This window comes from Lemur catta, chromosome 14 (genome assembly GCF_020740605.2).
Source record: "Lemur catta isolate mLemCat1 chromosome 14, mLemCat1.pri, whole genome shotgun sequence".
Taxonomy (NCBI): Eukaryota; Metazoa; Chordata; class Mammalia; order Primates; family Lemuridae; genus Lemur; species Lemur catta.
Window position 1 is genome coordinate 22,891,467 of NC_059141.1, and position 19,397 is coordinate 22,910,863.

General features: G+C 36.6%; 1 protein-coding gene across 9 annotated transcripts in view; it reads right to left on the bottom strand.

Annotated features, from left to right (window-relative positions):
• Positions 1–19,397, bottom strand: part of BTRC (beta-transducin repeat containing E3 ubiquitin protein ligase) — a 161,705-nt gene that overhangs the window by 39,315 nt on the left and 102,993 nt on the right. Inside the window, exon 2 of one of the 9 annotated variants that reach the window (XM_045568589.1) lies at positions 11,730–11,759. The exons of the other annotated variants lie outside the window; for them this stretch is intronic. The gene's annotated coding sequence lies outside the window, so the exon portion shown is untranslated. The remainder of the gene's footprint in view (positions 1–11,729; positions 11,760–19,397) is intronic. 9 annotated transcript variants of the gene reach the window in all.

Below are 19,397 nucleotides of genomic sequence, written 5' to 3' on the forward strand. Positions count from 1 at the left end.
CCAGAATATATAAAGAACTCTTAGAACTCAATAATAAGAAAATAAGTAACCCTGGTTTTTTTTAACGGGCAAAAGATTTGAATAGACACTTCACAAAAAAAGACCCATGATTCATAAATGGCCAACAGGCATATGAAAACATGTTCAACAACATCAGTAATTAGGGAAATGTAAATTAAAATCACAAGATAGTAATACATGTTTACTAGAATGGCTAAAATTAAAAAGACTGGCCATACCAAGTACTGGCAAGAAAGAGGAGCAGACTGGATCTCTCATACATTGCTGGCAATGTTTATAATGGTAGAACCACTTTGGAAAACAGGTTGACGAGTTTTTTGTAAAGTTAAACATACACTCACCATATGACCCAGCAATTCCACTCCTAGGCATTTACCCCCCTAAAATGAAACATAGTTCCACACAAAGACTTGTAAATTAACATTCACTGTTGCTGTCTTCAGAATAATCCAAACACCCATCAAGAGATGAACTGATAAACTGTGATATATCTGTATAATGGAATAGTACTTAGAAATAAAAGGAGTTAACTACAGATACACAAAATGATAAGGATGAATCTCAAAAACATGCTGAACAAAAGAAGCCAGGTATAAAAGAGCATATACTTTATGATTCTACTTATATGAAACTTTAGGAACAACAAATATAATTTTAGTGAGAGAAACAGATCAGTGGTTGCCTATGGCTGGATGTGGGGATGGGATTGACTAGAGGATGCCACAAGGGAACTTTCTGAGGCAATGAAAATGTTCTCTATCTTGATTATTGCACAAGTGCATATATTAAATAATTGTCAAAATTCACTGAACTACATACTTAAAATGGGTGTATTTTATTGTATGTAAATTATATCTTAATAAAGTTGACTTCAAAAAATTCTAAGGATAGAGTACTCTAAAGAATAAATAATACTCTAATACATATTTCATTTGTAACTAAGATGTTACATTTGTAGAAAATTCCGGAGATAAACATCTTTGTTTTCAAGCCCCTTTCTTCTACCATTCTCTAATAAATACAGATTTTTCTACAAATGTCTAAAGTAAATGCAGCAAAATTTCAATTTGAGAACTTCTGAAAATCCACAAGGGCACAATGAAAAAGTTCAATTATTAAAAAATCAAAAGGTTGTATATTAGAGGGCATGGGAGAGAGGGTAATGGTTAGTGGTGGCAGTAGAATTGATTTGGCTTTCCCAACAAAAGCCTGATGACTCAACCACTACTGTCCAAATGTCTAGGAAAGCTGACAAACAGCCTCAGTTTAATGGTAACACTAAGTTTCTGCCACCCCTGCACATCTCCTCTTTTGCTTTTATGTTCACAGTGAACACTTGTCTACAAAAGAAAGAAAGAAATAAGCTGTCGGGTGACAAACACACAAAATGAAAGGAGTTAAGTATTTATAACTGTCCTCCAGCTTAGCTCTCAAAGGCTAAGGGCTAATATTTTCTCCCTTGAAATGATATTACATGTACCACTTTCAAAATTACCATGAATTTCTCTGAAGCTGCAGCCTGGGCCTGGAGAGGAAAATACACACTTGCAGACCAACTGACCTAACCACCAACCACCACTGTAATATTAAGTGTGCTGACTTTGCTAACTGTATTATATATAGGTTGGAAAAATACATCATGGACTGGCTGAACTTGATGGTGAAATAACAGATGTTTCTATAATGGTTCATGAAAACTCTGCTTTAACCAAAATGAAAGGTGTGGTAAGTAGAGAGAGAAAAATGTTCCAGACAAAGGATACCATTTAGAACTGGGGCTGCAAGGACTAGATGAAGAAAGTAATTATAACAAGAGAGATGTAAAAGAGAAAAGGATCTTTTTTGGCTTTGAGGAAAGCTCTGGCATTAGAAACTATGGTAGGGGAAAGGGGACATAATGATTAAGATGATGAATTAATTTAAGAATAAAATGGGCAAAGGTTGTACAGGGGATGAGGCTGCAGCCTAGGAGGGATAGGACAAGAATTGTGACTAAGGCTGGAACTTTAGCATTATCAGTCAACCAATAACCATTTATTGAGTGACTACTCTGTGCTGGGCACTTTATCTGATGCTAGGGAAATTGCAGTGAACAGGCATACAAAGTTTCTTGGCCTTCCCTGGGGGGAGTGGGAGGAGAATATATAATAAATATGTTAATTTCAGAAACCAATAAGGATTGTGAAGAAAACAAAATAAGATAACAACATAGTGAGTGAATAGGGTAGCCTACTTTAACTGGGGTGGTCAAGAAATGACTCTGAAGGAGGTGACATTTGATCTGAGATCTCAAAGATGAGAAGTCAGTCTACTTGTAAAGATCTGAGGGAAGAGTTTCCCAGATAAAAGGGAGAGTAAGTGCAAAATATGTTCAGAAGGAAGGCCAGTGTGGCTGGGGCAGACTGAATAAGGGGTGAAATGATGGGAAATGAGGTGGCCTGGAGACAGATCATATAAGGCCCCCTGGGCCACGCTAAGGAGTCTGGATTTCATCTGAAGTGTAAAGGAGATCCCCTGGAGGTTCTGAAGTAGTCAAGTATGACATCATCTGATTGTGCCTTAGAAATATTTACACTAGCAGCCACATAAAAAATGCACCAGAGACTAGGGAGGTGGGGAGGAGGTAACAAGAGCAAGTTTCAAAAGCAAACCAAGGAAGATCAATTAGAAAGCCAATAAAATAATCCAGGTAAAAGGTAATCATGTTTAGGATTAGAAGAGGCAGATTAGGAAGTATTTAGAAGAAAGGTATTTTAGCCTCACAAAAGAGGAAGAAGGAGAAAGGGCTTGAGACTTTTAAGTTTGGGTTATAGTATACATTTATTTTAGTATAATGATTTCTTCCTCTAAAGGGCTGATCCTTTAGATAATTAGTCTGGTACATTAGCCTGGATGGGGATAAAACCAGGATCCTTGCTCCTATGGCCCGGAGAAACAAGGCAAAACTTGTAAGGGTTTTGCAAAGGAAAAGGAGAGATTTTTAAGGATTTATATTATATTCCCTATAGGCTATTGCTAGGATTTAGTTAAATAAGAATCCCAAAACATTGATTTTAATGTTGTTTTTCCTATTATTTTCCCTTGACTTCTTTGTAAAAAGCATCTTAAAAAAAAATAAGTCAACACTCACTTGGTTGAAGTGCGAGGAAATGGGATTGTCTACGTTTTGATTAGTACAAAAGAGAGGTAAGTAAGCACACATCGGAATGGACATGGTGCTGACAGAGACCCCAGAACAGTTCTAGAACTCCTAAAGAGCTAGGGTGGGAAAGAAAAGGAAGAGTTGGACAGAGCCCACTGGTACCTGAGCATCCTTTTACAAGGGGATTTCAAGAAAATTTGAAAGAATTTAGCCATAAATTGAATACGCAGAGAAAAGGTAATGAATGCTCAAAAGCGGGACAATAACTTTTAATGTTCTAATTTTTAGTTCTTGAACTTTATAACTCTCAGTGACCAAAGCAGTCCATTATCCTTTTTGGGGTAGCGTGGGGAGTGGGAATTCAAATGAAAATGGTGGCTGGATGTACAGAATGGAGCATACATTTCAAGAGAAGTAAACATCACAGTCCTCAGTGGGATTATTGTATTAATATTTTAACAGCTTCTACTAAATATGATTACATATTAGGTGAACTCATAAACATGTCAGATCTGATTAGTGAATGTGGAAGACAGGAAGGGGCAGATTTGTCAGCAGAGGGAAAGTTAACGTTATGAATCTCACTGATTTCTAATAACCAACAAGGAAAAGCTTACAATCATCCCAATTCTTTTAACTAAAACTCACTAGGAAATGAACTCACACTGTCCCAGTGTATATAATGATTTAACGATGGGACATTTGCTAATCTTTTTTTGTATTTACTAATTATAGGAAAAGCCATACATAAAATTTACCAAAATCAAAGCAAAGCCATTTTGATTATTTCCTGATTTTTCATATAGTTAAAGAGGCAGGATAGTCATTTAACATTTTTAGGTTACAAAACTGAGACTCTGGTTTCTTTAGTGGGCTCCCTCATGCAACTCTATAGCTTCCAGGGTGATAGGTTCTTTTGTTCTAAACCAAGAAACTCACAGCAGTTTAATTTACTGCTGTATCATTATAGCTACTAACTACACACACCTCCAAGGCTGGTAATGCCACTGATGTAGACAGTGCCACCTTAAAAGGATTTTTGGATGGGTCCTAGTGATGGGGGAAAAAAGGACATAATGTTTAATTATAAGAAATGATTGAAATAGGCACAGAGATACCCCGGGTGCCTCTGCACTGCAGCAAGCTCTAAACTTGTTATCGTTAATGGTTTAAATTTCACTGTGCTAATCATTTCAGGACACAAGCCCTTCTTGATAATCTAATGAATTATTCCAACATCCTTCAGCAAAAAAAAAAAAAAAAAAAAAAAAAAAAAAAATCCTCCATGACAGCACTAATTACAAGACGTTTTCCCAGTGCTTATGTAAAATATGACAGAGCAGCAGCTTAGGGAATTGCAGAAAACTGCTTCTAATTTCCACTGAGAAACTGACAAACACCTCTCTTTCATCTCTCCCAGCTCTCAAGTAAGATTTAACTTTCTCATTTAGTTAATTACCGAGTGAGGATCATCATTTCCCCGGATCGGAGCGGCACAGAGCCTTTATCGTGTTAACTTGTGAACTTGATCGATGGCTGCTGCTAAAACTTAATAACTTCACCCCCTGGCAAATTGTAAGATAAATATAATAGGAGAAACTCTGACAGTAAAAACCTGCCAGAAATGAGCGCTGTGTTTATGTTTCTTTGCAGGCAGCAAAAAAACAACCCACAGCTTATTACTGGTTGCGTGTTACTTATATTTAAAAGACTCCAGGCAGTTAACTTTCTACGTACTGTTAAAACTTTGCTCACAAGATGGAGAAAAATGGGATAAAAGCACCAGTAATGCAGACTTGGGGAAGTGAGAGAAAAAGAAATAACAGGGAGAAGGGCAGCACAAAGGAGTAAATACATTGTGTAAAATCTTAAATGTCATGATTATCAGACAAAACGTCCAACCATCTTAAATAGGCATAAAATCCTTTTAAAAGATAATTTTGTACTTCTAAGACACTTTACCAACTATACGTAGGAGCAAAGCAAGAGAATTTTGTTCATTCAAATTTTTTCAATGACATGAATCCATGCCTGAAGGATTCAATTAACTGCACAATTCCTAGATTTCTTTTCAAAAACCCCTGCAGCTAGAAAACCATTCACTAACTACAGCATTACCATTTAACCCTTTGTGAAACAATGAGTACATTAAAGCTAGGAAATGAGTAACTCAGGTTGCCTAGAACACTTCATCTAGTCCTACATTCATCTTCCACACCTGGGCTAATCAACAAACCCAAACGGAAATAGTCTGATGAAAGTTTTCCTTTTTGTCCAATTGAATCTGAGCTCAGAATTTTAACATTTAACACATTAACTGCCATGTCAGTTAAATACAACTCACACTAGTTTTGAGCCAGGAGCCTCATGAAGCATATGTAATTCGCACATCTCTTCACCTTGGGAGCCTCGAGAACTATTTTTCGAGTTGCACATAACTTACACACAGAAAACAATAAAAAACAACAAATTTTTCATTAAATTAGAAAAGGTCATTTTGTTTTTTGAAGTTTTCATTCCGTTTTCATAATAAAACACCATGGCCTTGGCCGGGCGCGGTGGCTCATGCTTGTAATCCTAGCACTCTGGGAGGCCGAGGCGGGCGGATCGCTCAAGGTCAGGAGATGGAGACCAGCCTGAGCAAGAACGAGAGCCCGTCTCTACTAAAAAAAATAGAAAGAAATTATCTGGCCAACTAAAATATATATAGAAAAAATTAGCTGGGCATGGTGGCGCGTGCCTGTAGTCCCAGCTACTCAGGAGGCTGAGAGGAGGATCGCTTAAGCCCAGGAGTTTGAGGTTGCTGTGAGCTAGGCTGACGGCACTGCACTCACTCTAGCCCGGGCAACAAAGGGAGACTCTGTCTCAAAAAAAAAAAAAACAAAAAACACCATGGCCTCAAGGAAAAAATTTTTTCACTAGTGTGGCAGTCAGTGTGTTAATTGTGGCAAAGGTGGTATCATGGCCTAGTACAGAATGAATGTTATCCTTTTTATAACCAACAATACCAAGGACAAGAGACAGGGTATAACTAACAACAGTAGAATTGCTGCTCACCAATGCCTGTGACCAACAACAGGGCTGAAAATAAATTTGTATATAAACTGCCAAGTCTATCAGACTGAACACTCTCATAGAATAGAAATATTACAAAGAACAAAATATGAACTAAATTCTGGGAGGATAAAGAAAGGCAGAAAGGCCGGGCGCGGTGGCTCACGCCTGTAATCCTAGCACTCTGGGAGGCCGAGGCGGGTGGATTGCTCAAGGTCAGGAGTTTGAGACCAGCCTGAGCAAGAGCGAGACCCCGTCTCTACTAAAATAATAGAAAGAAATTATCTGGCCAACTAAAATATATATAGCAACAATTAGCCGGGCATGGTGGCACATGCCTGTAGTCCCAGCTACCCGGGAGGCTGAGGCAGTAGGATCGCTGAAGCCCAGGAGTTTAAGGTTGCTGCACGCTAGGCTGACGCCACGGCACTCACTCTAGCCCGGGCAACAAAGCGAGACTCTGTCTCAAAAAAAAAAAAAAAAAAAGAAAGAAAGGCAGAAAAGGTCCTTTAGGACTTAGAGTTGAAGCCTAACTTGTGCAGCTGTATTTAACATTCATCATGAGCTACAACAGTGCCAATGAGCTGAAGACTTTGTGCTACAGTCCAAAGGGCCACCATTTTGAAAGATGAAAGGATTTGGAAAACTGAACATTAAAATAGCAAACCAAATCCATATTCTCTACAGGATCAAATTCTGATTCAGTGATCTTCCTTTTGTTAAATAAAAATTTATTGGGGGGGGTCAAGAAAAGAAAGATCAATTGATTTTTTAAAAATAGCATTTATAATAGACACATTTCAGAAAATACAAAAAATATAGAAGCACAAAGAACACAAAAATTGCCCATAATTTCCACTATCAACAAACAATGTTCACATTTTAGTGGGTATATATCTTTCTGGTTTTTATAAAAAAATTATTAGTCAATTATTTGAAGAATGTTATGAAGGGAGGGTGTTTCTGTGCCATGGAGAGGATACTTTGTCCATAACATCAAATTAATCAGAATAGTCAAAAGTAATTTCCTTTGCTGAATACCTTAGAGAAGATGGATCCTGGAGGATATAGCATTATAGGTCATTGTGATAGGGGAAAGAAGGGGAGGGAAGAAGAGAAAGACAAAGAGGAAGCTGGGGAATGAGAGGAAAGACAGGGAAGGAAATGAGGGAGAAAAATAGGAAAGGAAGCAAGGAGAAGGGGCTAGGGCTAGAAAGAGGGCAGGGGAATAAAAGAAATGACAAAAATGGCTGGGGAATGGGGGAAAGGAGAATGGGAGGCTAGGCAGTGGGTTAGGTGAGAGATGGGAAAAAGATAGGGGAAGGGTGATAAGCTCACGCCTGTAACTCTAGCACTCTGGGAGGCTGAGGCAGGAGGATTGCTTGAGGTCAGGAGTTCAAGACGAGCCTTAGCAAGAGTGAGAACCCATCTCTACTAAAAACAGAAAAAAAATTAGCCGGGCATGGTGGCACACACCTGTAGTTCCAGCTACTCGGGATGCTGAGGCAGGAGGATTGCTTGAGCCCAAGAATCTGGGGGCCTGGGCAACAGAGCAAGACTCTGTCTCAAAAAAAAAAAAAAAAAAAAAAAAAAGTGATAAGCAGGGCTAGGGAAGAGACCGGAAGGGGAGAGAGAGATGATGGGCTAGGGAAGAAATGAAGTGGTGAATAAGTAGGGATGGGGAGATGAGGAGAAATGGTAGTGGTGGTAGGGGAATGAATATAACCAAATGCGAAAGGGACCAAACATTACCAAGCTCACCTGCTCTAAGAGGAGTAATATGCTTGCTCGACAAACAGGTCCTCTCCCACACAATAAACAATAAACATCAAGAGGGAGAGGAGAAGAAAAACTATTTTTTAAAACCACTATATAATGTTTCAGGCAAAGTAATAAAGTTTAATTGTCTGGAATCTGGTTGCTCTTTCTGTATAACTTCCTCAGGTAGAGGGTGTTCAACTGGATGTTAAAAAATGTTAATATTACCAAAAGAAAATTACTGTGATGGTGAAAACTTAAACTAAGAGTCTTCCACCCACCTCCTCCCTCACATCCTCCCTTTATTTAGCATCAGAAAGCTAAGTTTTACCATAAATAATAGGGAATGATGGAGGCACCTGCTGCCACAGGAAAATCTAGAGACACACTTAAAACACAATTTTTGTGTCCTCAATGACTTGGTAAAACTTGCTTCTGCGAAAAGCCTTTGAGAAGCTTTATCTAAAACCTGGATTTGGAAACTACAAGGGTTGTTTTTTTTTTTTTGGATAGGATCTCAAGCAGCCAACTCAGCTTTCTAGAAGAAATTCAACTCCTTCCAAATGCTTGTTAATGCATGCTAAATGCAGCAAGAAATAATCCTATGAGGCAGAAGCACAGGCAGTGAATGAAGTAAATGACTTGTAACTTCTGGAAGTCTTGGTTATCTGCAGGTAAAACTTTAATAACCCTTGGAACATCAAGGGACTAAAGACATTTCTCTCTGGAATACTTCAGTAATTGTTTTCTTAATTTATCCAAGAAAAGCTCAGTTTGGATGCAGCTTTCTTTCTTTTTTTTTTAAAGCAGAAGTAATGAAAATAACTTGTTCAGATTCACATAAATTTGTAGAGTTCGGACCAGATTTCAAAATGCAGTTGTTATATAAACTGTACAGTTTTTCTAAAATGAAATTCTGGTCCTTCCTCTTTTTAGTGACAATGAAGCTCCAAGTCAATGACTAAGAAGACCAGGACTGCTTTGCATAAATGGATAAATGCATTTGCTATAACCAAAAGAGGTTTACATGAGCATCGAGACCAGCTCAAATGTCTCCAATAACCATCATAAAAAAAATCTACCATTTACTTGGAGTGTGATCTTGGGTAAGTTACTTAACCTCTCTGTGCCAGATATTCCTCATCTATAAAATGGTGATACTTATAGTTATTACCTGGGATAAAAATAAGATAATATAAAGGCATTTAGAAAAACAACTGGCACATAGTGAGGGCATAAACTGTCATTAAGATCTTAACTAGAAAAGATTACAATCTACATAGTTGCTGACTATAATTAGCTTAATACTTTAATAAATACAATCTTCTTTGCTTTTGTAATAATTTTATGTTTAGAAACCCTCACTTTCAAACTAGATTTTAAGCCCTGTAGGGCAAAGATTATGATATAAGTCTTTGTATGTATATGGCAACAGCTCAAAAATATTTGGTAAACAGAATTCTTTTTCTTTTTATAATACACCTCAGCTTACTTCCCAGGTAAACAGAATTTTTAATCCAAACTAATGTAAGGGGTGGATATTGCTTTTTGCGAGTGCAGTGGTAAAATGTCTTGTGGTGTAAACATATTTGGAAAAGATGCAAGCACTAATGTCGATGCTTTGTCCATAGGCACTCAAATTTTCCAATCTAACCCATATTTGAATATTGCTTTCAATATTTTCATGGAATAAAATATGTAAAATATTACTATGTAACAATTTAAGAATCAAAGCAAAACTGAACTTCCAAAAGGAATAATGACTGATACTAGGTTATGGTTTCATGAAACTTAATAATTGGAGAAGGCCGGGTGCCGTGGCTCACGCCTGTAATCCTAGCACTCTGGGAGGCCGAGGCGGGTGGATAGCTCAAGGTCAGGAGTTCGAGACCAGCCTGAGCAAGAGCGAGACCCCGTCTCTACTAAAATAGAAAGAAATTATCTGGCCAACTAAAAATATATATAGAAAAAATTAGTCGGGCATGGTGGTGCATGCCTGTAGTCCCAGCTACTCAGGAGGCTGAGGCAGTAGGATCGCTGAAGCCCAGGAGTTTGAGGTTGCTGTGAGCTAGGCTGACGCCACAGCACTCACTCTAGCCCGGGCAACAGAGTGAGACTCTGTCTCAAAAAAAAATAAAAAATAAAAAAATAATTGGAGAAGACAGAAAAAAGCAAAAGGAAGACCTGAAAGTATTTTCTGTAATATGGAATAAAAGAGATTAGTATTTTGCTTTTTTTAGTCTCATTTTCAATCTTTCAGAGCTATTGCTAAAACGTATTCCCCTAACACCCAAATTTAGTGAAGGAAAAATAGTAAGGAAATTATCAGAATGGTAACAAGACTCTCAGTGCGTTACTCTAATTTTTAAAATCCATTTTACCAATTTCAACTGAAGAGCCAACATCCTGTAGGGCAGAGTACATTTTGCTTCTTTCCAACTTTCTACTTTGTTTTAGTAATCAGTAAAGACAGAGCTAGGGCAGAAACCAGACTAAAATTCTGGCTGTCATCATCCACCCCTTTTCTCTCAAAAATTGACAGAAAAACTCTTTAACCTTGTAATTTTGTTTGAAGGTTATTTATATGTCCCTCACAAGGAAACCATTCTTAGGGGATTTCAGGGACCAGAGATTGCAGATTTTTGGCTTTTCTGAAAAAAAAAACCACACAAAAAAAACCAAAAACACTGAATTTTGAGGGTCACAAAAAATTTTTTTTTCAAAATGAGACAAACTCCCACCAGGGGTTTTGGGCATATGTGTGCTGAGAAGAGAGGTGGAATAAGACAAGGAAAATCAGGAAGACAGTTACCTCCATAATATTTGTGCGCTTATTTAGAAATAGGAATTGTATCTTTTCTATGCAGAACTTGGCTTTTCTTAAAGCATGAAATGGTTTCTTGAAGACATTTTCTGGTTTACTAACCAACCTTTTCACTTCACCTGGGTGTGGCTTAAGCTTATATTGAACACTATAAATATGAAACTCAGGGGTACCAACTCTTTCTCATGAAATTTTTCTCACTGTCAAACATTCTGTAGTTACTCTATTTTCATTTTCCACTTAAGGAATACATACAGAAATTTGGCCGGGCGCGGTGGCTCACGCCTGTAATCCTAGCTCTGGGAGGCCGAGGCGGGTGGATCGCTTGAGGTCAGGAGTTCGAGACCAGCCTGAGCAAGAGTGAGACCCCGTCTCTACCAAAAATAGAAAGAAATTGTCTGGCCAACTAAAAATATATATACAAAAAAAATTAGCCGGGCATGGTGGCTCATGCCTGTAGTCCCAGCTACTCGGGAGGCTGAGGCAGTAGGATCGCTTTAAGCCCAGGAGTTTGAGGTTGCTGTGAGCTAGGCTGATGCCACGGCACTCACTCTAGCCCGGGCAACAAAGTGAGACTCTGTCTCAAAAAAAAAAAAAAAAAAAGAAATTTGATGCTTTGGAAACAAACCACTCATGAAAAAGTTTTCTTATACTTGACATAAGTGTTTTCACATAGCCCTACAGCAAAAGTTAGGCAACATGATGTAAAAGAGATTCAGGCCCAGTCTAAGTCACTAATTAGCTATGACACCTTGGGCAAGTCTCTACTGGCATGGGACCTCATTTGTAAAAGGAATGAGTGGATGGGATCATCTGAGGCTCACTATGGCACTTAACATGTTGAGTCTATAATCTGGTTATATTTTAACCTAAATATTTGACTAAATAAATTTAAAAATAGAGATTCATTCTTCACATTTTTATACTTACAAAAAATCATATCAGAGCTTAAGCATATTCCTAAAATTAAAAAAATATAGTAGTTAATATATGTTTTTCACACTATTGGGGTAAACAACATATTCCATAATTCCAAGAATAAATCAAAACTTTTCTTAAACAATTGAGTTTTTAATGTGAAGAGTTTTTATTGAGCTTTATTGAGTTTATAATTGAGTTTTTATCATTCTGAGTGACAGGTACATGGGTAACATTATTACTCTCTTTTCTACATGCTTAAAATATTCTAAAATTAATAATTTAAAACTTAAAAAAAATTTTGGCCAGGCGTGGTGGCTCATGCTTGTAATCCTAGCACTTCAGGAGGTAGAGGTGGGAGGATCACTTGAGGTGGGAGGATCAGCCCGGGCAACAGAGCAAGACCTTGTCTCTAAAAAAAAAAAAAAAAGCCGTGGTGTGTAGTCCTAGCTACTCACAAGGCTGAGCCAGGAGTATGAGATTGCAGTGAGCTACGATGACACCACTGCATTCTCTAGCCCAGGTGACAGAGATCTCACCACCAAAAATAAAAAGGAAAAAGAAATTAAAAATTTTTTTTACAGTTTTAACCTTTTTTTTTATATTTGACACTAGGATCTGAAGCCCTAGTAATGCCTCCTTGAAATTTTCTGTCCCAATATGCCTCATTTCTTTCACATTTACTCTCCAGATAATTTCCCCATCCATCCCTCCTCATGGGTCCCAGTATTTAAGAAAAGGTTTTCTAGGAAACTGCCAATAAATGAATGTACCTCTTTATTAAAGACGTCTTTATTTCACATGGTGGCAAAAAATTATATATACTAACTGGTCTTACTTTGGGCCAAATCAAAGTATAGTCATGCACTATGTAATGATGTTTCAGTCAATGACTGTTCATACAGTGGTAGTCCTGTAGGATTATACTACTGTATTTTTATTGTACCTTTTCTATGTTTAGATATGTTTAGATACACAAATACTTACCATTGTATTACAATTGACTACAATATTTAGTACACTAACATGCTGTATAGGTTTGCAGCCTAGGAGAAATAGGCTATACCATATAGCCTAGTTGTAGTAGGCTATACCATCCAGGTTTGTGTAAGTACACTCTATGATGTTCAAATCATGATGAAATCGCTTAATGATGCATTGCTTATGATGTATCACCATTAATAAGGGACACATGACTATAGTAGGGCTATAAGAAGAGTCTGCAAATAGATATGAGAACCCTACTGGAATCCTCTCAAAGCTTTATCAAGGTTGTAGTGGTCATGATCAGATGGCTACTGCTCTTTGCCAGTATAATTTTCACCATTGTAGGCCATAGACTCTGTACCACGGAGACTTTTTTTCTTTCAGATTCCAAAGGCCATCAAGTGTCCTCAAGGTCAAGATGGCATATTAGCTACTATAATAAATAAATATGGACAAGCCCTGAGCTTTGATTTTCATTTGAAAGAATTAAGTTCCACTGGACGTTACAAGTAGAATTTGAAGCATGGTGATAGCACTTTTCGACAGAGAGCAATCTAGTGAGGACTACATTGTAAGTAAATAAGGATGAAAGAGTGTGCTGATATCAGAATGGACATTAAAGAGAATAGCAGTGAGAATGGGATTTGGGGGGTTGGACCAAAGAATCAAGACATTTTGGAGGATGTATTCTTAAGGATAATACCAAGGAGCCAGGGCATTACTTCTGGAGGTGATAATTATTTCAAAGGTAAGTACTGCACAGTGTCAGGCAAGCCCAGGTTCAAGCCAAAGTTCTGTCACACACAAACTACGTAGACCTGAGCAAGCTAGTTAGCAAGCTAGCAAGCCTTGATATTTTTCAACTGTAAAGTAGAGAAATACCACCTATTTCCTAGAGTTGTTATAAAAACATCATGCCAAATTCCCCAGGAAGGGGAATTATGAATTGAAATACTTTTTAAATATGCTAACTTGTGTGAACACCATTAGCTGATGGGATGGGGGATAGAACTGTGAAGAAAACACAGAAAATTTAAGATGTGATTTAGATTGTAAGAGCAGCTAACTAGAGCCAGGCTAAAAGGCTCTGGGAAAATCAGAGGAAACTTCAACTTAGGGAATTTTTTGCATATAGGGTAATCTTTCTATATATCTATGTCAATACATCTCTCTCCATATATTTCAATAAATATATTGAGAACCTTCCATGCACAAGTGCTGTACTAGACGATGCAAAGGTCATACTGATGGCAGTATTGACAAGTTGATTCTAAAATTTATATGGAAATGAAAATGGCCAAGAATAACCAATTTTGAAGAATAACAACAAAGCTGGAGAACTTACTAGCAGAGTTCAAGATTTTGATAAAAGGCCCATAGATATATATTCACATAATTTATGACAAAGAAAATAATTTAGTACAGTGGGAAACATACATTTCAATAAATGGTGCTGTATCAACTGGGTATCACATTGAAAATAAAGAATTCTCACCTCTACCTTACACCATACACAAAAACAAAATGGACTATAAATCTAAACATGAAAGGTAAAACAATAAAAATTTTAGAACAACTATAATATCTTCATGACATTGGAAAAGGAATAGATTTCTTAAGGAGAAAGTAAAAATACTAACTATACATGGCAAAAATCAATAAATTGGACCATATAAAAATTAAAACCTCTGTTCAGGTCATCAATAGACATCATTAAAAAAGTAAAAAGGCAAGCACAGAGTAGGAGAAAATATTTGCAGTACGTACATCAAAGAATTTGTATCCAGAATTTACATAAAGAACTCCTAACAAATCCTTACAAAAAATACATAAAACCCAGTAGAAAAATGAGCAAAGACTTGAACTGCACATCCAAATGGCCAATCAACATTTAAAAATATGCTCAATTTTAATAGTGTTCAGGGAAATTTAAATTAAAAACACAATGTGACAATAACATGAATACACTTAACATTACTAAACTGTACACTTGGAAGATGGTAGATTTTATGTTATGTGTTTTTTACCACAATTAAACAAACAACTCAAAACATGATATGTGATACTACCATACATCACTAGAATGCTACAATGAAAAAGCCAACACCGAGTGTTGGTTGGTGAGGAAAAGGAACAATGGAACTCTCTCATTTACTGCCCTATAAATTGGGAAATTTGGAAATTCCAATTCCTCTCCTAGTTACATATTCACTCAAATACATTCATTGTATATATTCATGAAAAGATATATATAAGAATTTTATGGTAGTTATCAAAATCTAAAAGAAACCCAATGTTCACCTACAGTAAAATGGATAAATTGTGGTATTTATTAATATGTATACTGAAACATTACATATCAATGAGAATAAACAAATTACAACTATATGCAACAATATTAATGACTCTAAAAAACAGTGAAGTAATTCATACAGCAAAAATAAGTACTCATGTAGGGTTCCATTTATATTAGGCTTAAAAATAGACAAAACTAATATACGGCGTTAGAAGTGAGGATGATGGTTACCCTTGGAAGGGTAGTGACTTGAAAGTAGCAGTGGGCTCTAGTAATGTTCTTTTTTATTTCTCTTTTCTTTTTAAAATCTGGGTGGTGATTATACAAGTGTGTTCACTTTGTAAAAATTTACTGCATCAAATTCAGGAAATCCTGAATACTGTGTTAGGAGGAGATGATTACATTCACAGAAAGGGAGACAAGGGTGAATAAAGTTCTGTTTTGTTACAGATAGACTGTCCTAGCCCTTATTTTCTGATATGAAAAGAAACAGGGACTTCTAATAAAAAAGATTGAAATTTTTACCACACAAGAGCCTGAGCCTCTATCTTCACTTTCAACCCTGTGGCCACATACAGACAATTGTTCCCATATGCCACCACTCTGAACAAGGTTAGAGCTCCCTCTAGCACTTTTAACTAAGGAAACACCACAGGCCCTTACAGAGCTGACACAGTTTGGTGCTGCCCACAGTTACATGCAATATGGCGATTTTTATTTTTAATTTGCTTTAATTGTTGCTATGATATGAATAATTAATAGGCTGCCTATGCCAGTTTTGTAAAGTTCACAGCACAGAAAGCCAGGAGAGAAATATCTACTTAGAAAGGAGGCTTAAAAATGGTTATAACTGCTATAATATTAGAGAATTCCAAATATTTATTCATGATTTGTGGCAACATTATGTTCCACCAACAAACATGCTACCAAGCACTTCCTACTAAAATATCTTTCTGGTCTCATCTACTTTTTTCTTCATGACTTCATAACCACTGTACCTATAGTACTGTATAAGAGCAAAGTAGGTCAGTGTTAAGAGAACCTTGCTCTTCGGTGGAGAATAGAAAGGTTTGGCTGCACATTTAACCTAGTTCCATCCATTCTAAAACAATTATTTATTAGCATTAAATAAGCCCCAACAATAGAGACCTATTCAATTTAAAGCCTGTATTTTTTCCCCATGTTTGTAAACTCCCTTTTCTATGGGCACCTTAACCATTGGAAATTATGATGATATCAATGCCTCCAGTTAACAACGTCTATTTCACATTTGGATATCACCAGAAAGTACAATTTAGTTATAATGTTGTAATCCTATACAATCCAGACAGAATTAGAGCAGGAGCTAAAAGTTCAATAATTATAATACACACAACCATTCTGGGAATGCAGCCAGAAATAAAAGGGGCTTCATTTTTCATGGTTGGATTTCAAATCTTTCCCATCCTGAAAGAAACATGGCTTTTCAACACTCTTGTTCAAATCAATACACATATAAAACCAGCTAATTAATAAGTTCCTTGAATCAAGGAAGAAAAATGAGAGAAAGAAAAAGAAGAGAATGTAAAGAGTCACCTTTAATGTAAATTCATTTTAAGGAAGACTATTATGTGTTGTTCAGTTTTCTGTATTTTCAAAATTAAGAAAATATTTTTTGAGTTATAATCTAGCAAACACGTCCTATCAACTTTTTATTTAAAGCATATGGATCCCTCAAAAAATATGTCCATAATTAAAGGGAGCTTTAGTAATTTCCTAGGGAAATGGTTACAATTTCGTTTTTTAGCATGTGAAATGAAGATTAATACAAGTCAGTATGCCTTCTCCTCTTGTGCTCTGGTTACAGACAAGCATCATTCTGTCAAAGACAGTAAGCCATTGACATCAGTTCTAGATCCTTCCTGTACATACCACACAAGCAAGATGCCAATTTACCACCTTTGTTTGGTTTTGTATTCTGTCTGCTGGTCACATTAACACGGCCACACTCATTCTAAGAGCAGCTCAAACTAGGGGTGAAATATTGTGTGAAAACAGTTATTCATTAGCTTGATGAGAACCTCAATCAGGAGTTGTGATTTTCCTAAGACAGGATTCACTGCAGCTTCTCTTTCAGTTCACCCGTCTAGTATCTGGTGGGAGTGGTATGTCATGAAGTAGAACAAGAATGACAGATCTAAATTAACATGACAAAAAAGCTATTTGATGCTGTCTCTTGGTTTCTCTACTTCACTCTCTTATGTGGCCTCCAATGGCATCAGAATCCTGGCATTAATTAAGCAACAGTTTTATTACACACAATCAAAGCCTGAAAAGAAAAGCCTAACAGACAGTAAGAGGAGATTACAAGGTTCAATTAACACTTTTACTTTTTTGTGGTTGCTAATTGAGGTATTTTTAATTTTTATCATCTCATATAGAATGCTGAAAAGGAAAATACTGTAAGTGCAAGAGAATAACAAACCTAAAATGTACTATTGTATCATGATTTTTCTTTTTATAACCAATTTGCCTACTTTTGCGATTTCTAACTCCTGGCTAGTAGTTATTAATAGTAAACAGTTAACATTTAATAGGCACCACAGAGAACATTTTAGATAATCCCTCCCATTTGCAACATATACCCTAATTTCTATGTACTAAAATTCACAAACACAGTGGTTTCAAAGCACAGGGCCATGGGGCCAGACAGTCTGGGTTCAAATTCCAGTTCTGCAACAAGCAATATGACCTTGGGTAAGTTGCTTGATCTGAGTTCTGGTTCTTTTGTATATAACATAGGGTGTTAAATGGCTAATGAGTTGTTGTGATGATTCAAGAGAAAAATGTATATAAAACCATTAGCCCAATGTTTGACACATTATAAATGTTCAATAAATACCTGTAATGGTACAGAAAGGCTGTCAAATTTAATGATACAATCTCTGGATTTTAGTGCTTTAAAAAACATATTTCATAAATTTTTTTTGTTTGAAGTCTTTCAGACTCAATAAATATAATTTGAGAATCTAACTTGTGTAAGTGAAAATTAATCCTATACAAACTTTATAATGAGACCATTTACTCTGGCATACAATTTGCCTCTTATAACTTGTCTTACACATTGCATATTATTACATTATAATGTTGAGATAGTGGCTCCTGTAGTACCCCAGGCTAGATGTATTCAAGTTTACATTACTCGGTACCCAAAGCTTTGAAAAGCATACCATATTCATAAAACTATCGCTGCAAATGGAATCTTCTGTAATCTGGATACCTGTGATGTCTTTATTTACCCTTTATCTTTCATAGGCAAATTTTTAAAAAGCTGTATTTTATGGACTTAATATATTTCAGAAACTATCTCTTTTCCTTAAGTTATTATCCAGAGAAAAGGTTAAAGAAAAATCCTTCAACCTATTTCACAGTCTAAAATGACACTATATTAATCCTACAAAACAAATATAAAGGAAGATTCAAGGAAACCGATTTTTTAAAAAAGTTCCCTAATTAAACTGTCAGGTTTGTAAGTACTCCAATCACAAAAATAAGAGAAAATATACAAACTGAAAATGAACCTCACACATAGATGTAAATAAAGCCACTCTTTAGGTTGCCCATTAATCCACAAGTGGCATATTCATCTTATTTACAGTATTATACCCCCCGCCATGATATTCCATTACAGAGTCACGCTACAGACTCCATAGTTAACACTGTAGGAACCATTTCTTTTTAAACATAGTTTTCTCTATTTCCCTTTTGGCTTGCTCTCACATAAAAAAAAAAAAATCTGTATAATTAAATTTCTTATGCTCTTAGATATTCCTAGAAAATGTCGATTAAAAGTTAGAGAAGAGATGCTTGAGGTATAAAACATATTTAAATTTACATTAATTCTTTTAGAAAGATTTTAATGTTCCTGTTCGTCACGGTCTTGGCTCTCCATGTGAGCAAGTACTTCTTACATACTTTTTTTTTTTTTTTTTTTTGAGTCAGAGTCTCACTTTGTTGCCCGGGCTAGAGTGAGTGCCGTGGCGTTAGCCTAGCTCACAGCAACCTCAAACTCCTGGGCTTAAGCAATCCTACTGCCTCAGCCTCCCGAGTAGCTGGGACTACAGGCATGTGCCACCATGCCCGGCTAATTTTTTGTATATATATTTTTAGTTGGCCAGATAATTTCTTTCTATTTTTAGTAGAGACAGGGTCTCGCTCAGGCTGGTCTCGAACTCCTGACCTTGAGCAATCCACCCGCCTCGGCCTCCCAGAGTGCTAGGATTACAGGCGTGAGCCACCGCGCCCGGCCATTCTTACATACTTTTATAAGTCTGTGCAGGAAATTTATGCCACCCTTAACTGTCAAAAATTTCTGTCCTTTCCATTAGAGAATACCTAGAGAGTTACACACACACACA